The sequence below is a fragment of the Macaca mulatta genome, chromosome 9, assembly GCF_049350105.2.
Source record: "Macaca mulatta isolate MMU2019108-1 chromosome 9, T2T-MMU8v2.0, whole genome shotgun sequence".
Classification (NCBI taxonomy): Eukaryota; Metazoa; Chordata; class Mammalia; order Primates; family Cercopithecidae; genus Macaca; species Macaca mulatta.
The window spans coordinates 36496122-36517259 of record NC_133414.1 but is presented as its reverse complement, the minus strand read 5'-3'; the positions used below and the strand labels follow the sequence as shown (position 1 = coordinate 36517259).

General features: G+C 44.4%; 1 protein-coding gene across 4 annotated transcripts in view; it reads left to right on the top strand.

Annotated features, from left to right (window-relative positions):
• Nucleotides 1-19245: 19245 nt before the first annotated feature.
• Nucleotides 19246-21138, top strand: part of CUL2 (cullin 2) — an 85845-nt gene continuing 83952 nt past the window's right edge. The window contains exon 1 of one of the 4 annotated variants that reach the window (XM_015146738.3): nt 19246-19434. The gene's annotated coding sequence lies outside the window, so the exon portion shown is untranslated. 4 annotated transcript variants of the gene reach the window in all.

Here is a 21138-nt window from a genome sequence, read left to right as displayed (position 1 = left end):
TTTTGGTCTTCCTTTTCATTATGCACTGATCACACTGGCTTTCATTTTATTTCACAAACACACCTAACTCATCCATCCTTCAAGCTTTTTCCCTTGCTGCTCCCACTGTCTGGAAATCTCGTTCTGCAAATGTTTGTGGGGCTGGCCTCTCCTTGCCGTGTAAACGCAAATGTCGCCTTGGAAAATCCTTGCCTAATGGCCTTAGCTAATGTAGTATCCCCCATTACTTCATTCAATTATACTGTTTTTCTTTACAGTATTAATTAGTAGACAAAATTATCTTTGTCATTCATTTACCTGATTTTTATCTGTCTCTGCTCACTGGAATGTAAGTTTATTGAGAAAAGGACCCTACAAATATTGTGCCCCAGCACAATTATAGAACATTGCATGGCACATAATATATATGAAATAATGATGTAATCAATCAAGGAATTAAAGATTGATGGATGCATAAATGTATAATTCTGCCTGGTTGAAATGATGGCCGGGTTTCTTGTTTTGTTTTGTTTTGTTTTTGAGACAGGGTCTCACTCTGTCACCCAGGCTAAACATTTTTTAAATGTTTCTTAAAAACCTAACCATTTCTGGCTGGGTACGGTGGCTCACGCCTGTAATCCCAGCACTTTGGGTGGCTGAGGCGGGTGGATCACAAGGTCAGGAGATCGAGACCATCCTGGTTAACACGGTGAAACCCCATCTCTACTAAAAATACAAAAAAATTAGCCGGGCATGGTGATGGGCACCTGTAGTCCCAACTGCTTGGGAGGCTGAGGCAGGAGAATGGTGTGAACCCAGGAGGTGGAACTTGCAGTGAGCCGAGATTGCACTCCAGCCTGGGGACAGAGCAAGACTGTCTCAAAAAAAAAAAAAAAAAAAAAATTCTGCTAGGTGCAAACATGGCTCACTGGAGCCTCGACCTCCAGGCTCAAGCAATCCTCTTACCTCAGCCTCCCAAGTAGCTGGAACTATAGGCATGCACCACCCCTGGCTAACTTTTGTATTTTTTGTAGAGATATTGTCACCATCCTGCCCAGGCTGCTCTCCAACTCCTGAGCGCAGGTGGTCCGCCCGTTTCGGCCTCCCAAAGTGCTGGGATTATAGGCATGAGCCACTGTCCCTAGCAGAAATGGCTAGGTTTTTAAAAAACATTAATTCAGCAAACATCAGATTTCTGTGTGACTGCTAACAATTTATGAGGAGATCTAGGAAGTCCCATGGAGAAGTCCACAGGGACAGCATGGAACTGAGGTCTCCTGCCAACAGTTATGTGAGTGGGTTTGGTAGCAGGATCCCCCAGCCACAGTCAAGCCTTCAGATGGCTGTAGCCCAGGCCAATACCTTGACTGAAATCTCATGAGAAACCCTGAAAAAGAACTATTCAGCTAAGCCGCTCCCAAATCTGACCCAAAGAATCCATGCACAGCAATAGGAAGCTAATACATTCCCAAATCTGGAAACAGGTGTCATCTTTGGTAACTTCCTCCTACCTCAATTCCAATATCAAAGACATTTAAATAGCTCCCAAATTTTTCATTTCTCCCTGTCTTTCCCGCCACTATTCTAGTCCAAATAACTGTTTTTTTTCTTTTTTTTTCCTTTTTTTTTTTTTTTTTTTTTGAGTCAGGGTCTAACTTTGTCACCCAGGCTAGAGTACAGTGGTATGATCTCGGCTCACTGCAGCCTCGACCTCCTGGGCCCAGGTGATCCCCCCACCTTAGCCTCCCAAGTAGCTGGGACTACAGGCATGCACCACAATGCCCCACTAATTTTTTCTATTTTTTTTAAGAGACAGGATCTCATTGTGTCGCCCAGGCTGGTCTGGAGCTCCAGGGCTCAAGCAATCCTCCCACCTTAGCCCAAAGTGCTGGGATTACAGGCATGAACCACCGTGCCTGGCCCAAACTACTGTCACTTCTTACTTAGGCAGGTGCAATAGCCTCTTAACTGATCAGCCTGCGTCCATTCTGGCCTCTTGTTAATCCATTCTCCATTCACAAAAGGCTAAGATGTTATTTTTCCAACATGAAAACCTCACAAACTCTTCCCTTGCCCTAAATAATTGCAGTGACTTCAGATAAGTGCCACATTAGCAATAATCCCAGAGAGTACAAGTACACAGGAAAGGAGCAATGAACTTAGGAAGAGTAGGAACCAGGTCTTCTACTTTTTAAAATTAGTAAGTGTTAAATTGATGATACATAAACATGGCACAAAATCCACATGACATTAAAAGTACAACAACATTAAAGGACACGTTTCTGTGTCCCCACTTCTCCAGTTCTCTCCAGAGGCAACACTTAGGCATGTATCTTTTTGGAGGTATTTTATGTATATTTGTTTATTGACAATTATGAAAAATACTTGAAATAATAAACTGCCCTTTTCTCTAAAATCTTGACTTTCAGCCTACTTTCAAAGCCATCACCTATAATCCTTTTTCAGATCATAACCACTCTGCTTTCAAAACCAGGTAAGGGCAATGCAGACATAATTTATCCTTTTTCCTTATTGCTAACAGGAGTTACAATGATAACATCAGACATACTGTCATAAAGTAAACTGCTCTTTTCTTTAAAATCTTAGTCTTCAGCCTATTTTCAAAGTCATCACCTGTAATCCTTTTTCAGATCATAACCACTCTGCTTTCAAAACCAGATAAGGGCAATGCAGACACAATTTACCCTTTTTCTAACAGGAGTTACAATGATAACATCAGACCCACTATCTTTCCATTTGGGCTACCATAACAAAATGCCGTAGATTGGGTGGCTTATAAACAACAGACATTTGGTCGGGTGCAGTGGCTCACACCTGTAATCCCAGCACTTTGGAAGGCCAAGGCGGGCGGATCAGGAGATCGAGACCATCCTGGCTGACACAGTGAAACCCCGTCGCTACTAAAAATACAAACAATTAGCCAGGCATGGTGGCGGGCACCTGTAGTCCCAGCTACTCGGGAGGCTGAGGCAGGACAATGGCGTGAACCTGAGAAGAGGAGCTTGCAGTGAGCCGAGATCGTGCCACTGCACTCCAGCCTGGGCGACAGAGTGAGACTCTGTCTCAAAAAAAAAAAAAAAAATTATTTTTTATAGGAGACTAAGTCCAAGATCAAGTTACTGGCAGATCTGGTGTCTGCTGAAGGCCCCTCTGTGGATCACAGATGGTTGTCCTCTTGCTGTGTCCTCACATGACCAAAGGAGTGAGGGAGCTCTCTGGGAACTCTTGTAAAGGCACTAATCCCATTCAGAAGGCCTCCACCCTGATGACGTAACACCTCCCAAAGCCCCGTACTACAAAAACCATCATATTGGGGATTAGGTTTCAACATATGAATTTTGGGGGGATGCAAACATTTTTTCTATAGCACCTACACATTTTTGTTTAATCTCCAACCCTCTAAATTTTTCATCTGTTACTTCAGTGATTGTTGGGAATATATGCTGTTCTCATCCTTCCTAGCTATCTATGTGTAAAGTACATTGTCCCATACCAGTATGTCATTTGCTGTGTGTTTTTCTCCTAAAGTTTATTGGTGTTTGTTGATTTTTTTTTTTCAGGAGATTGACTCTTTCAGGAGCCAGGTTCATGGCTTTTAATAAGGGTTCTGTTGAACATTAATTACATTCCTTTTATTGTATGTAATTAGTCTGGGGTTTTTTTCTTTTCTTTTTTCTTTTTTATTTTTTTTTTATTTTTTTTTTTTTTGAAACAGAGTCTTGCTCTGTCGCCCAGGCTGAAGCGCAATGGCGTGATCTCGGCTCACTGCAACGTCTGCCTCCCAGGTTCAAGTGATTCTCCTGCCTTAGCCTCCGGAGGAGCTGGGACTACAGGCACCCGCCACCATGCCCGGCTAATATTTTTGTATTTTTTTAGTAGGGACGGGTTTCCACTGTGTTAGCCAGGATGGTCTCGATCTTCTGACCTCGTGATCCACTCGCTTCGGTCTCCCAAAGTGCTGGGATTACAGGCGTGAGCCATCGCACCCGGCCCAGTTACTTAGTTTTTTAAAACCTAAATCCAAGCCATCACATTTAATCCCTATTAAATGTCATGTTGTTTGTTTCAACACATTTCTCAAGCCTGAATACACCTTTTTTTTTTCTTTTTTTTTTTTTTTTTGAGACAGAGTCTTGCTCTGTCACCCAGGCTGGAGTGCGGTGGTGCGATCTCGGCTCACTGCAAGCTCTGCCTCCCGGGTTCACGCCATTCTCCTGCCTCAGCCTCCGAGTAGCCGGGACTACAGGCGCCCGCCACCACGCCCGGATAATTTTTTTGTATTTTTAGTAGAGACGGGGTTTCACCGTGTTAGCCAGGATGGTCTCGATTTCCTGACCTCGTGATCCGCCCACCTCGGCCTCCCAAAGTGTTGGGATTACAGGCGTGAGCCACCGCGCCCGGCCAAGCCTGAATATATCTTTAAGAATCTTTGGGCTGGGCACAGTGGCTCACGCCTGTAATCCCAGCACATTGGGAGGCCCAGGCGGGTGGATCACCTGTGACCAGGAATTCGAGATCAGTCTGACCAACATGGCGAAACCCCGTCTCTACTAAAACTACAAAATTAGCTGGGTGTGGTGGCAGACGCCTGTAATCCCAGCTACTTAGGAAGCTAAGGTAAGAGAATCGCTTGAACCCGGGAGGCGGAGGTTGTAGTGAGCTGAGATTGTGCCATTGCACTGCAGCCTGGGCAACAAGAGCAGGACTCTGTCTCAAAAAAAAAAAAAAAAAAAAAAAAAAGTATTTGATTCTTCCTTTAGTAGGACTGTTCATGTTAAAAAAAAAATCTTGGATTCCATGGTTACTTATACATTGAATTAATTTACCATTAATGTATTGAGTGCCCGTATTTGCACATTACTATAGTTTCCTAAAATTTCCCCTATCCTTAACACAACTAGAAATTGGAAAAGAAGCCCAGCAATTCCACCTCCTTCCTTACACCAAGGTTCTAGGCAATCAAAATACATGGAGGGGAGGAGAGAAAAGGGAAGGAGACCAGGAAGTCAAGGGGTTAACCTTAATGGGAAGAGTAATGTCTGGGACCATCTTCCCAGGCTAGAGTGCAATGGCCAGATCTTGGTTCACTGTAGCCTTGAACTCCTGGATTCAAGCCATCCTCCAACCTCAGCCTCCAGAGTAGCTAAGACTACAAATGCATGACACCATGCCTGGCTAATTTTTATATTTTTCTAGAGACAGGGTTTCTCCATGTCACCCAGGCTGGTCTCCAACTCCTGAGCTCAAGCAATCCACCTTCCTCAGCATCCCCAAGTGCTGGGATTACAGGTGTGAGCCACTATGTCCAGCCTCTGGTGCCATCTTATGGACCCTGCACGTATGTGTGAAATTGTGTGTGTGCATGTGTGTATGCTTATCTCAAGAACAGTGTTTTTGTAGGGCTAATGGACTATATTTAAAGTTTTCCAGATGTTGGAGACAGAAATGAGTTACCATAAAGCTAAAGAAGCTTAAATTTCCTTTCCCAAGGCACTATGCCAGGCACTACCATTTTTTTTTTTTTTTTCCTTTTGAGACGGAGTCTCGCTCTGTCGCCCAGGCTGGAGTGCAGTGGCCCCATCTCAGCTCACTGCAAGCTCCGCCTCCCGGGTTCACGCCATTCTCCTGCCTCAGCCTCCTGAGTAGCTGGGACTACAGGCTCCCACCACCACACCCGGCTAATTTTTTGTATTTTTAGTAGAGACGGGGTTTCACCATTCACAGGATGGTCTCAATCTCCTGACCTTGTGATCTGCCCGCCTCGGCCTCCCAAAGTGCTGGGATTACAGGCATGAGCCACCGCGTCCGGCCGGCACTAGCATTTTTTATTTGCATTTTTATATTCTTTTTTTTTTTTTAAGTGGATTCCCTCAATTCCAAGATCTATCCCTTGGAGATGTTACATTTTATTGTAAACCTTTAGATTATATCTAGAGGAGAAAGAATAAATGAGAGGCAGAGTATGAGAGCAATATTAGTTCATACTGGCTGGGGAAAATCCTGCATCGGTGAAAACATTCTGAGCGGCCAGGTATGTTGGCCCATGCCTATAATCCCAGCACTTTAGGAGGCTGAGGCGGGCAGATCACTTGAGGTCAGGTGTTAGAGACCAGCCTGGGCTACATGCTTAAACCTCATCTCTATTAAAAATACAAAAAATTAGCTTGGCCTGGTGGCAGGCGCCTGTGTCCCAGCTACTCAGGAGGCTGAAGTGAGAGGATCCTTTGAGCCCAGGACTTTGAAGCTCCAGTGAGTTATGATCACACCACTGCACTGCAGCCTGGGCAACACAGCAAGACTCTGTCTCAAAAACAAAAAAAAAAATTTTGAGCCAAGTAGATTTGGGATGGAAGTACCTTGAAAGTGCATAGGTTTCTGGATTAGGTAATTTATAAATATATAACAGATTGGACACAATGAAAACATTAAATTAGAGAGCTCTTCATACTAATGTTACAACTGGCTCTTCCCCTTAATAGATAGGCAGCATTGTTCAACTTTGATTTTAATAATTGGAGTATTATTATGGCTGGAACTAACATTGTCACTTCAGTTGTTTCTTCTTAATTTTTTTTTTTTTTTTTTTGAGACAGAGTCTCACTCTGTTGCCCAGGCTGGAGTGCAGTTGTGCCATCTCAGCTCACTGCAACCTCTGCCCCCCAGGTTCAAACGATTCTCCTGCCTCAGCCTCCCAAGTAGCCAGGATTACAGGCTCCTGCCACTGTGCCCGGCTAATTTTTGCATTTTCAGTAGAGACAAGGTTTCACCATCTTGGCCAGGCTGGTCTTGAACTCCTGACCTCGTGATCCACCCACCTCGGTCTCTCAAAGTGCTGAGATTACAGGTGTAAGCCGCCATGCCTGGCCTTTACATTTATTTTATTTATTGTTTATTATTTTTTTGAGACAGGGTCTGGCTCTGTTGCTCAGGCTGGAGTGCAGTGGCACAATCTCAGCTCACTGTAATCTCTGCCTCCCAGGTTCCAGTGATTCTCATGCCTCAGCCTCCCAAGTAGCTGGAATTACAGGCATGTGCTACCATGCCTGGCTAATTTTTGTATTTTAGTGGAGATGGGATTTCGCTATGTTGGCCAGGCTGGTCTCGAACGCCTGGCCTCAAGTGATCCGCCTGCCTTGGCTTTCCAAAGTGTTGGGATTGCAGGCGTGAGTCACAGCGCCCAGCCTGTTTCTTATTTTATTTTGTTTTTATTTTTATCAATGTTATTGTTTTTTTTTGAGATGGAGTCTCCTCTGTCACCCAGGCTGGAGTGGCACAATCTCAGCTCACTGTAACATCTGCCTCCTGGGATCAAGCAATTCTCTTGCCTCAGCCTTTCAAGTAGCTGGGGTTATAGACGTGTGCCACCATGCTTGGCTAATTTTTGTATTTTTGGTAGAGACGGGGTTTCGCCTTATTGGCCAGGCTGGTCTCGAACTCTCGACTTCAGGTGATTGGCCCGCCTTGCAATGGCTCACACCTGTAATCCCAGCACTTTGGGAGACTGTTTCTTATTTTATTAGTCAAGTGCAGACACTAAATAACTTAGGTTATGTCACGGATATCATGTTTTTCATGCTCTGTTAATTCTACTTCCTCTAATTAGAAACCATTCCCCTTTGGTGCAGTAGAATTAGAGCAGGGAGCCGAGCACAAGCTGTACTATACTACACGTGTCAATAGCAACTGCTGTAGTTCTGGGTGAAACACATCTTCTAATTATGCTTTTGATACCCAGTAGAATTGAATGATGCAAAGGATTAGTTTGGAACTGAAGAGTTACAGGAGTTGATTCAGAAGAAACGAGTGCTTGTGTGTGTGGTGACTGAGCTGTAAGAGGACCTAGCATCCCACTTGTAACTCTTCAGTTTGAAACTAATCTTAGTCTCAGGGGTTCTACAGCAGGAATTAGTAGGCATGAATCTATTGTGTTGACGCTTCCATCACTTAAGTCTTCATTGTAGCTTCCGGTAAAACAGGAATAATAATGGACCCTAAAAATCAAAGCAGCTGTTTTGATGTGAGTTAATCTGGTGATATTAAAACAGATTCCTGTGTATGGCTAGATGTTGGTACTAATGAGGTCAAAGTGTGGTCTCCAGATTTTCTCCAATGGTAGACCAGTTGTCTCCATGCTGAAAGCAACTGGTTCTGTAGCTTTGAGCTGTCCTGCAATTATAAACCACTATTGCCAGCGACATCAAGTGAATGTCTGTCAATACCTCTCACCTTTAAGATTTTTAGTTGAGCTAAGTTAAGTGCCCAACTGGCTGTGAGACTCTTCCAGATAGAAGGCTGAAACCTCATGATCTGAATAAGGTTCCTGTATTCCCACAACCCAGAAGGCCTCTCCTCTAATTCCCTCTCCCTCTTCTCACTAGAGGCACTCTCCATTCCCGATTGTTCCAAGGCTCAAGTGCTCAGAAATGGCTGGGAAGAAGGGAGAAAAACTCAGGTGGCAAAGGACATGGACAAAAACCCATGGTGACATGGAAAGAAAACCCTGTGATATATAGAGGAAGAGCACAAGAGAGGAGTTGGGGAGAATGGAACTCCTCTGTGTCCTGATTGTGGTGATGGCCACGCATGGCCGTAAATGGGTTGAAATGGACAGAAGGTACACCCCTCTCCCCAGTCAATTTTTACTGTAGGGTAATTTGTTTTTTATTGAGATGGACTCTGTCGCCCAGGCTGGAGTGCAGTGGTGCTACCTTGACTCACTACAACCTCCGCCTCCCGGGTTCAAGCAATTCTCCTGTTTCAGCCTCCTGAGTACCTGGGTTATAGGTGCGCACCACCATGCCCAGCTAATTTTTGTATTTTTAGTAGAGACGAGGTTTCGCCATGTTGGCCAGGCTGGTCTCGAACTCCTGACCTCAAGTGGTCCGCCTGCCTCGGCCTCCCAAAGTGCTGGAATTACAGGCATGAGCCACCACGCCTGGCCTGGGTCATTTAAAAATAAAAATAAAAACAGAAAATAAAGTATAAGAGTGCAATAGGGGCCATGCCTCCCATCTTTTCTAATAAGGGAACTGTGATGAGGATGTAGGCTTCAAGTAACTTGTTACGTGTAATGCAGGTTACAAAAGGCCCAGCAAATTTATCCTTTTTTATTCCTAGTGGAGTGTTTGGTGCATACTCTGATCTGAGAGTTCATATTGTGAATTTTTTTTTCTTTGTTTTCTTTTCTAATAGCAAATGATGTTTTTTTGGAAGCAAGATGTTGCTAACCTTTTTTTAGGTTGGTGTTATACCAGAATATTTTATTTTATAGAATGTTTATTAAATATTAAACGACTGTGCAAGACCAGGCACAGCAGCTCATGCCTATAATTCCAGCACTTTGGGAGGCCGAGACAGGAGGAGTACTTGAGACCAGGAGTTTTAGACCAACCTGGGCAACACAGCAAGACCCTGTCTTTAGAAAAAAAAAAAATGAAAACAAAAACCCCACTGTACAATTTTTAGTATATTAGTTTTATTCACTTGCCCACAGAGATCTAGACAAGTAAACCATAAGGTTAATAAAAGTCCACTTTTTAATTTTTTTATTTTGGCTTAATACATATTTTATTTATTGGAAAAGGCATTGACACTTAGCTAAGATTCTTAACCTTGCCATCCATACCTAAGTGTGCTATTTTATTTTTTTATTTTATTTTAGGTGGAGACTTGCTCTGTCGCCCAGGCTGCAACCTCTGCCTCTCAGGTTCAAGCAATTCTGATGTCTCAGCCTCCCAAGCAGCTGGGATCACAGGTGTGCACACCACACACAGCTAATGTTGTTGTTGTTTTGTGGTTTTTTTTTTGTATTTTTAGTAGATGGGCTTTCACCATGTTGGCTAAGCTAGTCTTGAATTTGTGACCTCAGGTGATCCGCCTGCCTCAGCCTTGCTAAGCCTAAGTGTGCTATTTTAGAAATCTGGTTGTATAATCTTGGGTAGTTTCTACTTCTAACATTGATGTTGAGCATACCCAGTACTCAGGACCCACTTGGTACAAGTTATTTATTTATTTATAGATGGAGTCTCGCTCTGTTGCCAGGCTGGAGTGTAGTCATGCTATCTCGGCTCACTGCAATCTCTGCCTCCCGGGTTCAAGTGATTCCCCTGCCTCAGTCTCCCGAGTAGCTGAGACTATAGGCGTGCACCACCTTACCCAGCTAATTTTTTGTATTTTAGTAGAACAGGTTTTCACCATGTTAGCCAGGATGGTCTGGATCCCCTGACCTCGTGATCCACCTGCCTCGGCCTCCCAAAGTGCTGGGATTACAGATGTGAGCCACCGCACCCGGCCCAGGTTAATATTATTGATCAACCACCTTCCTTAGCCCAGGAACTACGTCTTTTAGTTCATTTGTTATTTCTGTGAATTAGCTTCCCTCCAGACTTGCCACATTTGACTTGTTCTGCTTTCTTTGTTCCTATCTTCTCAAATGAGATGGCCTATATTTCTTATTTTATTTATTTATTTATTTAGAGACAGAGTCTTGCTTTGTTGCCCAGGCTGGAGTGCAATGATGCAATCTCAGTTCACTACAACCTCTGCCTCCTGGGTTCAAGCAATTCTCCTGCGTCAGCCTCCCAAGTAACTGGGATTACAGGCGCCCACCACCATGCCCAGCTAATTTTTTGTATTTTTAGTAGAGACGAGGTTTTGCCATGTTGGCCAGGTTGGTCTCAAACTCCTGACCTCAGGTGATTCACCTGCCTCGGCCTCCCAAAGTGCTGGGATTACAGGCATGAGCCACTGTGCCCCGCCTGCTTATTTTTATTAAGTTACAAGTTATTCCATCTTCTTTGTCATCATCCTTATCTGGGTGGGTCACAATTCATATTTTGCTCTTGGTAACACACATTTTTTTTTTCTTGGTAGAAATACGTCTTGTCTTGAACTCCTGACCTCAAGCAATCCTCTTGCTTTGGCCTCCTAAAGTGCTGCAATTACAGGTGTAAGCCACCGTGCGTGCGGTATTTTTAATATGATGTAACAGTTCAGAAAAATGTCATCTCCCCTTCTTTCACATATCATGTATAAGTCCTTGCAATCCATTACCGAGATTTACTCTGTATTCCCAATTTTGAGAAATCATAAATGCATCATCTATCTCAAATAGTGAGCTATCTATCTCAAATAGTGGGTTTTTCCTCCAAATGAGTTCTTTTTCAGTGCAGCTTTTATCTTATTAAATTACCTGTCTAAAAGTGACTGCAAAGAAATATAAAGGATCCACTGGTAATTTCTTTTTATTAAAAAAGAATACTTTTTATATTTCCTTTTTAAATAGCTTTCAACCAGAATTGTCTCGGAGAGGCAAAGATATAACCTGTTCATCTAGTACCACCATCACCCACAGAATATGATATGAGTTCTGAGCTTTTCTGCTTAGAGACCTCGTACTTTTTCTCTTTTATTTATTTATTAATTTAATTTAATTTATTATTTTTTTTGAGTCAGAGTCTTGCTGTGTCACCCAGGCTGGAGTGCAGTGGCATAATTGCAGCTCACTGCAACCTCTGCCTCCCGGGCTCAAGTGATTCTCATGTCTCAGCCTCCCCAGTAGCTGGGACTACAGGCGTGTACCACCAAGCCCAGCTAAGTTTTTTATTTTTAGTAGAGATGGGGTCTTGCTGTATTGCCCAGGCTAGTCTCAAACTCCTGACCTCAAGTGATCCACCTACTAGGGACTCCCAAAGTGTCAATTGCAGGCGTGAGCCACTGTGCCCAGCTGGAATTTGTCTAATATTCTTTTCATGATAGACTGGGTTTAGAGGTTTGGGGAGGATGATCACAGAGGTAAAGTGCCATTCTCATCACATCATGCCAAGGGTACATTGTTAATACTGAGCTTGATCACCTGGCTGAGGGGTACTATAAGTTCTTTTTTTTTGTTTGTTTTTGTTTTTTGTTTTTTTTTGAGACAGGGGGTCTTGCTCTGTTGCCCAAGCTGGAGGGCAATGGCATGATCACAGTTCATTGCAACTTCAGTCTCCTGAACTCAAGCAATCCTTCCACGTCAGCCTCCCCAGGCTGGTCTTGCACTTCTGGCCTCAAGCAGTCCTCCCTCCTTGAGGTATGCTGAGCGAGCTTAAGGGTACAACTAGGAAATATCCAAGGCACAGATGCATCTGGCTGCTTTTTCCAAAGAGGTTCGCAGGAAGTTCAGTATTTATACATTTTTCTTAAATCAAGGGGGCGGCAGTGAGGCAAATAGTTGCATACTTGTGACACTTTAGTTAGTGCTCAGTAAATCTACATTTTACATAAGATAAGGTGAACCTTTGAAGAAAAGGGACATGAGGCTGGGCACGGTGGCTCATGCCTGTAATCCTAGCACTTTGGGAGGTTGAGGTGGATGGGTCATTTGAAGACAGGAGTTCGAGACCAGCCTGGCCAACATGGTGAAACCCCATCTCTACTAAAAATACAAAAATCAGCCAAGTATGGTGGAAGGTGCCTGTAATCCCAGGTACTTGGGAAGCTGAAGCAGGAGAATCACTTGAACCCAGGAGGCAGAGTTTGCAGTGAGCTGAGATTGCACCACTGCACTCCAGCCTGGGCAACAGAGTGAAACTCCATCTCAAAAAAAAAAAAAAAAAAAAAAAAAAAGACGGCGGGGGGGACCTGAAGCTACATCTTTCTACTACTAAAAACCTAACACGAACACTTTAGTTTCAGCAAACAACAACATCTGTCTCTCAGTTGGCTCCTGTGCCCCTTTGAAATACTCTTATGGAAGCAGATTTTGTTTTGTTTTGTTTTTTAGTACTTCCTTACTTTCTTAACCTATACAGTTTTGTTTATTTGTTTGTTTAAAGATAGGGTCTGGCCCTGTCACCCAGTCTGTAGTGCAGTAGCATAATCACAGCTCACTGCAAACACGACCTCCAGGGCTCAAGTGATCCTCCAGAGTAGCTGGGACTACCAGCATGCACCACCATACCCAACTGATATTTTGTTGTATTTATTTTTCATAGAGACAGGGTTTTGCTCTGTTTCCCAGGCTGGTCTTGAACTCCTGGCCTCAAGTGACCCTTCTATCCCCACCTTCCAAAGTGCTGGGATTACAGGCATGAGCCACTGTACCCGGCTATCACGTTAGCCACTTCTGTAAAGAGACTCGCACTTTTGTAAGCTTGAAATAGCTGGGTTTTTTTTTTTCTTTCTTTCTTTTTTGAGACAGAGCCTTGCTCTATTGCCCATGCTGGAGTGGCGCAATCTCAACTCACTGAAACCTCTGCCTCCCAAGTTCAAGTGATTCTACTGCCTCAGCCTCCTGAGTAGCTGGGATTACAGGCACCCGCACCACCAACCCGGGCTTATTTTTGTATTTTTAGTAGATATAGGGTCTCACCATATTGGCCAGGCTGGTCTCAAGCTCCTGGCCTCAAGCAGTCCACCCACCTCGGACTCCCAAAGTGCTAGGATTACAGGCTAAGCCATCACGCCCAACCTCAAAATAGACCCTTAATGAGCCACTCCAAACATTAAAACTGTTGTACAGTATCTATTTCTTTAGTTCCCCAAAATAAAAGGTAGAAAAATGTTTAATATATGACATAACTGGCCGGGCTTGGTGGGTCACACCTGTAATCTTTTTTTTTTTTTTTTTTTTTTTGAGACAGAGTCTTGCTCTGTCGCCCAGGCTGGAGCGCAGTGGCCGGATCTCGGCTCACTGCAAGCTCCGCCTCCCGGGTTTACGCCATTCTCCTGCCTCAGCCTCCCGAGTAGCTGGGACTACAGGCGCCCGCCACCTCGCCTGGCTAGTTTTTTTTTGTATTTTTTAGTAGAGACGGGGTTTCACTGTGTTAGCCAGGATGGTCTCCATCTCCTGACCTCGTGATCCGCCCGTCTCGGCCTCCCAAAGTGCTAGGATTACAGGCTTGAGCCACCGCGCCCGGCCCACACCTGTAACCTTAACTCTTTGGGAGGCTGAGGCGGGTGTCTCACTTGAGGTCAGGAGTTCAATACCAGCCTGGCCAACATGGTGAAACCTTGTCTCTACTAAAAATACAAAAAATATCGCTGGGTGTATTGGCGCATGCCTGTAGTTCCAGCTACTCAGGAGTCTGAGGCATGAGAATGGTTTGAACTGGGGAGGCGGAGGTTGCAGTGAGCCAAGATCATGCCACTGCACTCCAGCCTGGGTAACAGAGGGACACTGTCTCAAAAACATATATACACACACACACACACACACACACACACACACACACACACAAAATAATTATTTGCATTTTCATAAAGGTCAAAAGCAGAGAAGTAGAAATAGCTGACTACAAAATAGCATAAATATTATATGTTCTGATATGTATAAAAATATATTTGATCATATTCATATAAATAAATTGTGAGTTATGTACATCAACCCAAACATGATTCTCTATTTCTGTAATAGAGGTAGTTTTTACAAAAAGTATGTATTTCTTTCTTTCTTTTTTTTTTTTTTTTTGAGTTGAAGTCTTGCTCTGTTGCCAGGCTGGAGTGCAGTGGCACGATCTCGGTTCACTGCAACCTCCACCTTCTGAATTCAAGTGATTCTCCTACCACAGTCTCCTGAGTAGCTGGGATTTCAGCAACACTGAAATCCCATAGCAACACTATGCACAGCTAATTTTTGTATTTTTTTATAGTAGAGATAAGGTTTTACCATATTGGCTAGGCTGGTCTCGAAGTGATCTCCCTTACCTCAAGTGATCCTTACCTCAAGTGATCCACCAGCTTCAGCCTCCCAAAGTCCTGGGAGTACAGGTGTGAGCCATTGTGCCCCGCCAGCACATTACTTTTGAAGTCAGAAACAATTATAAAGGAATTAAATAAACATACAAGGCCAAAACACAGTTTTGTAAAATGTAGCATTTGCTATAAAGTAAAACAAGGAAAGCAATCATAGATGAACTAGGATTTCAGGTTTGTTTGGGGAGTAAGGTCCAACTAATGCTAAAAGTGGTAACTTAAAGGGTTACCCAGAAATATTTTTTTTTTCCTGGAAAAAGGAAGTAATTTCACTTTGATATTAAGGGCTTGGATGCTAATAACTATTTTAAGAATATCATTTTCCTACTATAGAGTTGGGGTAAACTGTCAAGAGGTGGGGGCAATCTCTGGAATTTAGAAATAAAGGGGGCTGTTATAGTGATTCATGGTTGGCACCCTTCATGCTCGATCACATTTCCAACCAGAATTAAGAGAAAAGTGATGAGAGTGAAGGAATTTCATGAGTTAGAGCAGGGTTCTCAAACTTTTCAGTTTCTTTACATGCTTAAAAATTATTCTGGCTGGGTGCAGTGGCTCCCGCCTATAATCCCAGCACTTTGGGAGGCCCAGGCAGGCAGATCACCTGAGATCAGGAGTTCAAGACCAACTTGACCAGCATGGTGAAACCCCGCCTCTACTAAAAATACAAAATTAGCTGGGCGTGGTGGCACGTGCCTGTAATCTCAGCTACTCGGGAGGCTGAGGCAGGAGAATAGCTTGAACCTGGGAGGTGGAGGTTGCAGTGAGCAGAGATCGCACCATTGCACTCCAGCCTGGGCAACAAGAGTGAAACTCCATCTCAAAAAAAAAAAAAAAAAAAAATTTATTGAGGACTTCGAAGAGCTTATGTTCATGTGGTTTATATCTATTGTATTAGGCCATTCTTGTATTATTATAATGAAGTACCTGAGACTGTGTAATTGATGAAATGAAGAGGTTTAATTGGCTCATGGTTCTGCAGGCTGTACAGGAAGCATGATCTTGGCATCTGCTCAGTGTCTAGGGAGGCCTTAGGAAACTATCTGTCTATCTACAAATAGCTACTGTATTAGAAATTTAAAGGATGAAACTTTTTTAAATTGTTGATTAATTTTAAAAACAATAAACCAAACACATTTTGACATAAATTGCATGCTTTTATGAAAAATGACCATATTTTCCAAAATAAAAAAAATTTGATCAGAAGAAAAGGATTGCTTTTGTATTTTTGCAACTCTCTAAGTATTTGATTTAATAGAAGATAGCTAGGTTCTCTATGGTTGAAGTATATGAAGAAACTCAGGACTTTGAAAGAAAATTAAATAGTCCTTTTGGATAATTACGGATATTCTTCTTTAATACTATAGTGAAATTCAACAAGTGGTAATTTCTTCTTCTTTTCTTTTCTTTTTTTTTCTTTTCTTTTTTTTTTTTTTTTTTTTTTTTTGAGAGAAAGTCTTCCTTTATTACCCAGGCTGGGTGCAGTGTGGAGTGATCTTGGCTCACTGTAACATCTGCCTCCCGAGTTCAAGTGATTCTCCCACTTCAGCCTCCCAAGTAGCTGTGACTACCAGCACACACCACCATGCCTGGCTAAATTTTGTATTTTTTGTAGAGATAGGGTTTCTCTATATTTTCCAGGCTGGTCTCACATTCCTATACTCAAGAGATCTGCCCACCTCAGCCTCCCAAAGTGCTGGGAGGCATGAGTCACCAAATCTGTCCATTGTTCTTTCAAGTAAAAATGGCCTTCCATTGTAATGACCAGATGGGTTCTTCTTGGCTACTACACAGACAAAATTCACTGACACCAAGGTATTGCAGTAGATAAAGTGTTTAATTGACCCAAGGCCAGCCACATAGGAGAACTGGAGTGATCACTCAAATCAGTCTCCCCCTGGGTTGGAGGTCAGGGTTTTTATGGACAATTTGGTGAGCAGGGGGCTAGAGAATGGGTTCTGTTGATGGGTTGGGGATGGAATCATGGGGGTGTGGAAAACAGTCCTTGAGTGCTGAGCCTGCCTCTGGGTGGGGCTATGGGACCAGTTATGAGTCACAAGTCACGAGTCCAGGTGGGGTCAGTCTGAAAAATATCTCAAAAAGCGATCTTCAGTTATATAATACTGATGTTATTTATAGGAGCAACTGGGGAAGTCACAAATCTTGTGACCTCTGGCCATATGACCCCTGAGCAGTAAGGGAGTATATTAATAGAAATATGCCTACACTTTAGCAAAGTTCACACCCCTCCCATAATCCTATTCTTGCTGCTTTTCATTAGTCTTCCAAAGGTGGTTTTTTATCCCTAAGCAAGAGCAAGGGTAGTTTTAGGGAGGAACTTAGCTTTCAAGTTAAACCATAAACTAACTTCCTCCCCAAATTAAGTTGGCCTATGCCCAGGAATGACCAGGAACACCTTGGAGGTCAGAAGCAAGATTAAATCAATGAGGTCAGATTCCTCTTACTATCATATTTTGCAAAGGCAGTTTCACCATGAAAAATGCAGGTAGTTCAGCCTGTAAGTCAACCACACAAGTGCTTGTCTTCAAGACAGTCATCCCACTTTGGCATGCAGAAGTGTATGTGTATGTACCATTTCTTCACCTAGAGTGTTAGAAAGACTTGTATTCAAGGGCCAAAATTTAATAAAATTAATGCTTCTGCTTCATCCAGGATATTCCTAAATCAATAGTCTTAAAAACTGGGAATGTGTGGCAGTGAATATAGCGATCCAACGACCACCCAGACAGGTTGGTGGCACTGTCTTGATCCCTGCTAAGGCATCAATAGTGTCCCTATTCCTTTGCACCATCAGTACAAAAACAAACTCAGTCAAAAAGACAGAGGAGGCCAGGCGTGGTGGCTCACTCCTGTAATCCCAGAACTTTTGGGAGGCTGAGGTGGGCAGATCGCTTGAGCTCAGGAGTTCCAGAGCAGCCTGGGCAACACAGTGAGACCCCACGTCTACCAAAAATACAAAAATTAGCTGGGTGTGGTGGCGCACGTGCCTGTAGTCCCCACTACTTGGGAAACTGAGATGGGGCGCTCGCTTGAGCCCAGGAGTTTGAGGCTGCAGTGAGGTATAATCGGGCCATCGCACTCCTGCACTCCAGCCTCAGGGACAGAGGGAGACCCTGTGTCAAAAACAAAAACAAAACAAAACAAAAACCGGGGGGGGGGGCCTGGCACGGTGGCTCAGGCCTGTAATCCTAGCACTTTGGGAGGCCGAGGTGGGTGGATTGCCTGAGCTCAGGAGTTCAAGACCAGCCTGGGCAACATGGTGACATGGTGAAACCCTGTCTCTACAAAATACAAAAAATTAGCTGAGTGTGGTGGCGGGCTTCTGTAATCCCAGCTACTTGGGAGGCTGACACAGGAGAATCACTTGAATCCAGGAGGCAGAGGTTGCAGTGAGCTGAGATCATGCCACCACTGCATTCCAGCCTGGGTAACAGAGCAAGACTCTCTATCCAAAAAAACAAAAACAAAAAAGGACCAGACATGTTGCATTGTTAACAAACTAGTTGTTAACCTTGTGACCTCTGTAAAGGTCTCAGGGATTTCCAGAGGTCTGGGGACCACACTTTGAGAATCACTAGATTAAAAAGGAGGAAACACGGAAGGAAAAAAAGGTCACATAATGGAAACATATTGTTGAATTGAATTTAGTGTATAAAAACTCTTTAATGAAATAAAGAGTATAGACTTCAAGTACTAAGAGAAGCTAGAAGAGGAGGGATCCCTACAGTCCCTACAGAAGACTGTAGGGATTGATCAGGTCAGGAGGCAGGGTTTTAAATGGGCCTTGAAGGGTTGGTGCAGTTTGGAAGGAAGGGATGGGAGGGAAAAGCTTGCTGAATGGTATAAATGAACAAGACCCTGATGGTGAGCTCTTGAGGATATGAAAGGCAAAAAAGCACTACGGAGGGGCTTTTGTTCCCCTGTGGCCCTGCATATATGAGGAGGTGATGAGTAATTCTACATTTTTGTCAACTTTACCGTTTAAAACTCCAAGGGAGGAAAACCCTTCAAACTGATAGGCTTGGGGCTTGGTGAAGTTGGGCTATTAGTGACAAAGATGTGAAGTTTCTTATCGAAAATACATGTATGTCCAAGAAGTTCTCTGTAGATAAAAACTAACTAGAAAAAGAGTTTGTCAGAGAGGAGAAGTAGTTTTACTAATATATTTTTGATCATTTGCAAAGCCCATGGAAGTGTGTGGCAAGACGATTGTGGTGTCTTAGGATATTCACAGAGGTCTGAAACAAGGAAAACATACTTCTGTTGAAAGCACCATTCCAACATATTGTTATTATCAGCCCCTGGACTAACGGGTAGTGAGTGGGTACTGTGTCCATCAGCTCAGCGAACCGCAATTGCCTCATTGACAGCAAGCCCAGCAAGGAATCACTTGGAATATTAATTTTCGTGGCCTTTCGCAATCACATAAAGCTTGGCTCCCTGCGCTTGCCGTAATGCGGCCTCTACCATTGCTTTCCGGCGGCGGGGGGGGATTTGGCAGCAGCGGAAGAAGGAGACCGGAGGGTGTGTTTTGGGGAAAGCCGGAGGCAGAGGAGGACGATTGTTTTACGAATCCCGTGATCGGCCCGTCCTTCTCCCCTTTCCCCCCTCCCTACCGCCCCTGTCCCGCCGGGCAGCGGTGGCGGCCTTGGACTTCGCTGTCTTTCCTCGCGGAGACAGGTGAGTGTCGGCGCGCGGGCTCCCCGGGCTTCGCTCCCCACCCCCCGCGTCTCCGGGGCCGGTGGCGGCGGCCGGCCGGGGAGGCGGCCTCGGCGCACAGTAATGGCAGCGCTGTGAACAGGGGAACGCGAGCTGACAGCCGCCGCCGCCGCCTCCGCCCACCTTCCTCGCCGGGGCTTCGTCTTTCACTCCTTCGGGCTGCCTCCCCCTCCCCTTGTCCCCTGCCCCTTGCCCTGCTTCTGCAGAAGGTAACCCCGCTGAGGGTCGGGGAGCCGGGCTGCAGGCGCCGGGAAACTTCCCTTCCCGGTTAATGGGTGGCGGGGCTGGGGCGGAGGAGAGGAGTTGGGGGCGACGAGGTGTGGGGAGAGGGATGAAACGGGGAGGCCCGGTAAGATGGTATCCCGTAAGTGACCTCGGCTCCCCAGAGCGCTGACCCCTAAGCCCTGCCACCCCCTGGACTGGATCCCGGGCCTCCCCAATCCGATCTTGGCCGCCTCTCCCGCGGCCCCATTTTCCTCCGAAGGAGGGAAGGTGAGAGTGCGTGTACTCTTCTAAATATTTACGTGCTCACACGAATACACAACTCTGTGTGTTTGTGTGTGTGTGGGGGGCATCTCATGCATCCTTACCACGAGTGTTTTCACTTTTGTTTCTGCAGACTGCAAAGATTGATAGCTTTGGGGAGGAGTATCCTACGTGCATGCTAGCTAGACCTCTTGTCTCAACACTTAGGGTCTGGTGAAATAAGATCCTCACAGGCTTTCTAGCACTTGCTTACCCTCTAGGGAGTCTGGACCATTCCCTACCATTACGTGCATGCAAATAAAACATCTGTGAATTGCAGACTGTTATTAATGTTAAGCCCACATCTTTGCCCCATGGATTAATATTAACAGTTGAAGGCCAGTACCCTGGGCGTTTAAATTTTGAAGATAAGATGCAAAATATTAACATTCGCTATAGATTGTGACTGTTCAACATAAACGTCTTTGAACTAGACCTGGCCCAAGCCTACCTTCGTAGTAAAGTATGGGAAATAATCACTTTGATCTGATTGACAACTGACTACATAATAATCGCTTAAAAACATTCAAAACACTGTTGCCTACCCTTTAGAATCTTACATCCCTTTTCAAGACAAACACATGAACATAAATTAGCTATACTTTGCTTCTTTTGCCCATATACAGTATCTGGAAGATGCGTACAAAAGAGTCACGTGAGGTAACAGAAGTACACAGTTTTTTTGTTTTGAGATGGAGTTTTGCTCTTGTCGCCCAGGCTGGAGTGCAGTGGTGCCATCTTGGCTCACTGCAACCTCCGCCTCCCGGGTTCAAGCAATTCTTCTGCCTTAGCCTTCCATGTAGCTGGAATTACTGGCATATGCTACCACGCCCGGCTAATTTTGTATTTTTAGTGGAGACGGGGGTCTCACCATGTTGGCCAGGCTGGTCTCGAACTCCTGACCTCAGGTGATCCCCCTGCTTAGGCCTCCCAAAGTGCTGGGATTACCGGCCTGAGCTACAGCACCCAGCCCACAGTGTTTTGAATTACTTGTTTTTTTCAGTTGCTGTTTATGAGTTGGGGGAACATTTCTACAATGTGCATGCACATAGCGTAGGAAAAATTCCTTTTCAATTGCCTTTTGAGTATTTGGATGTTCTCCTGCATCTGAAATACTCTCCATTCTCTATCCTTTCTGGT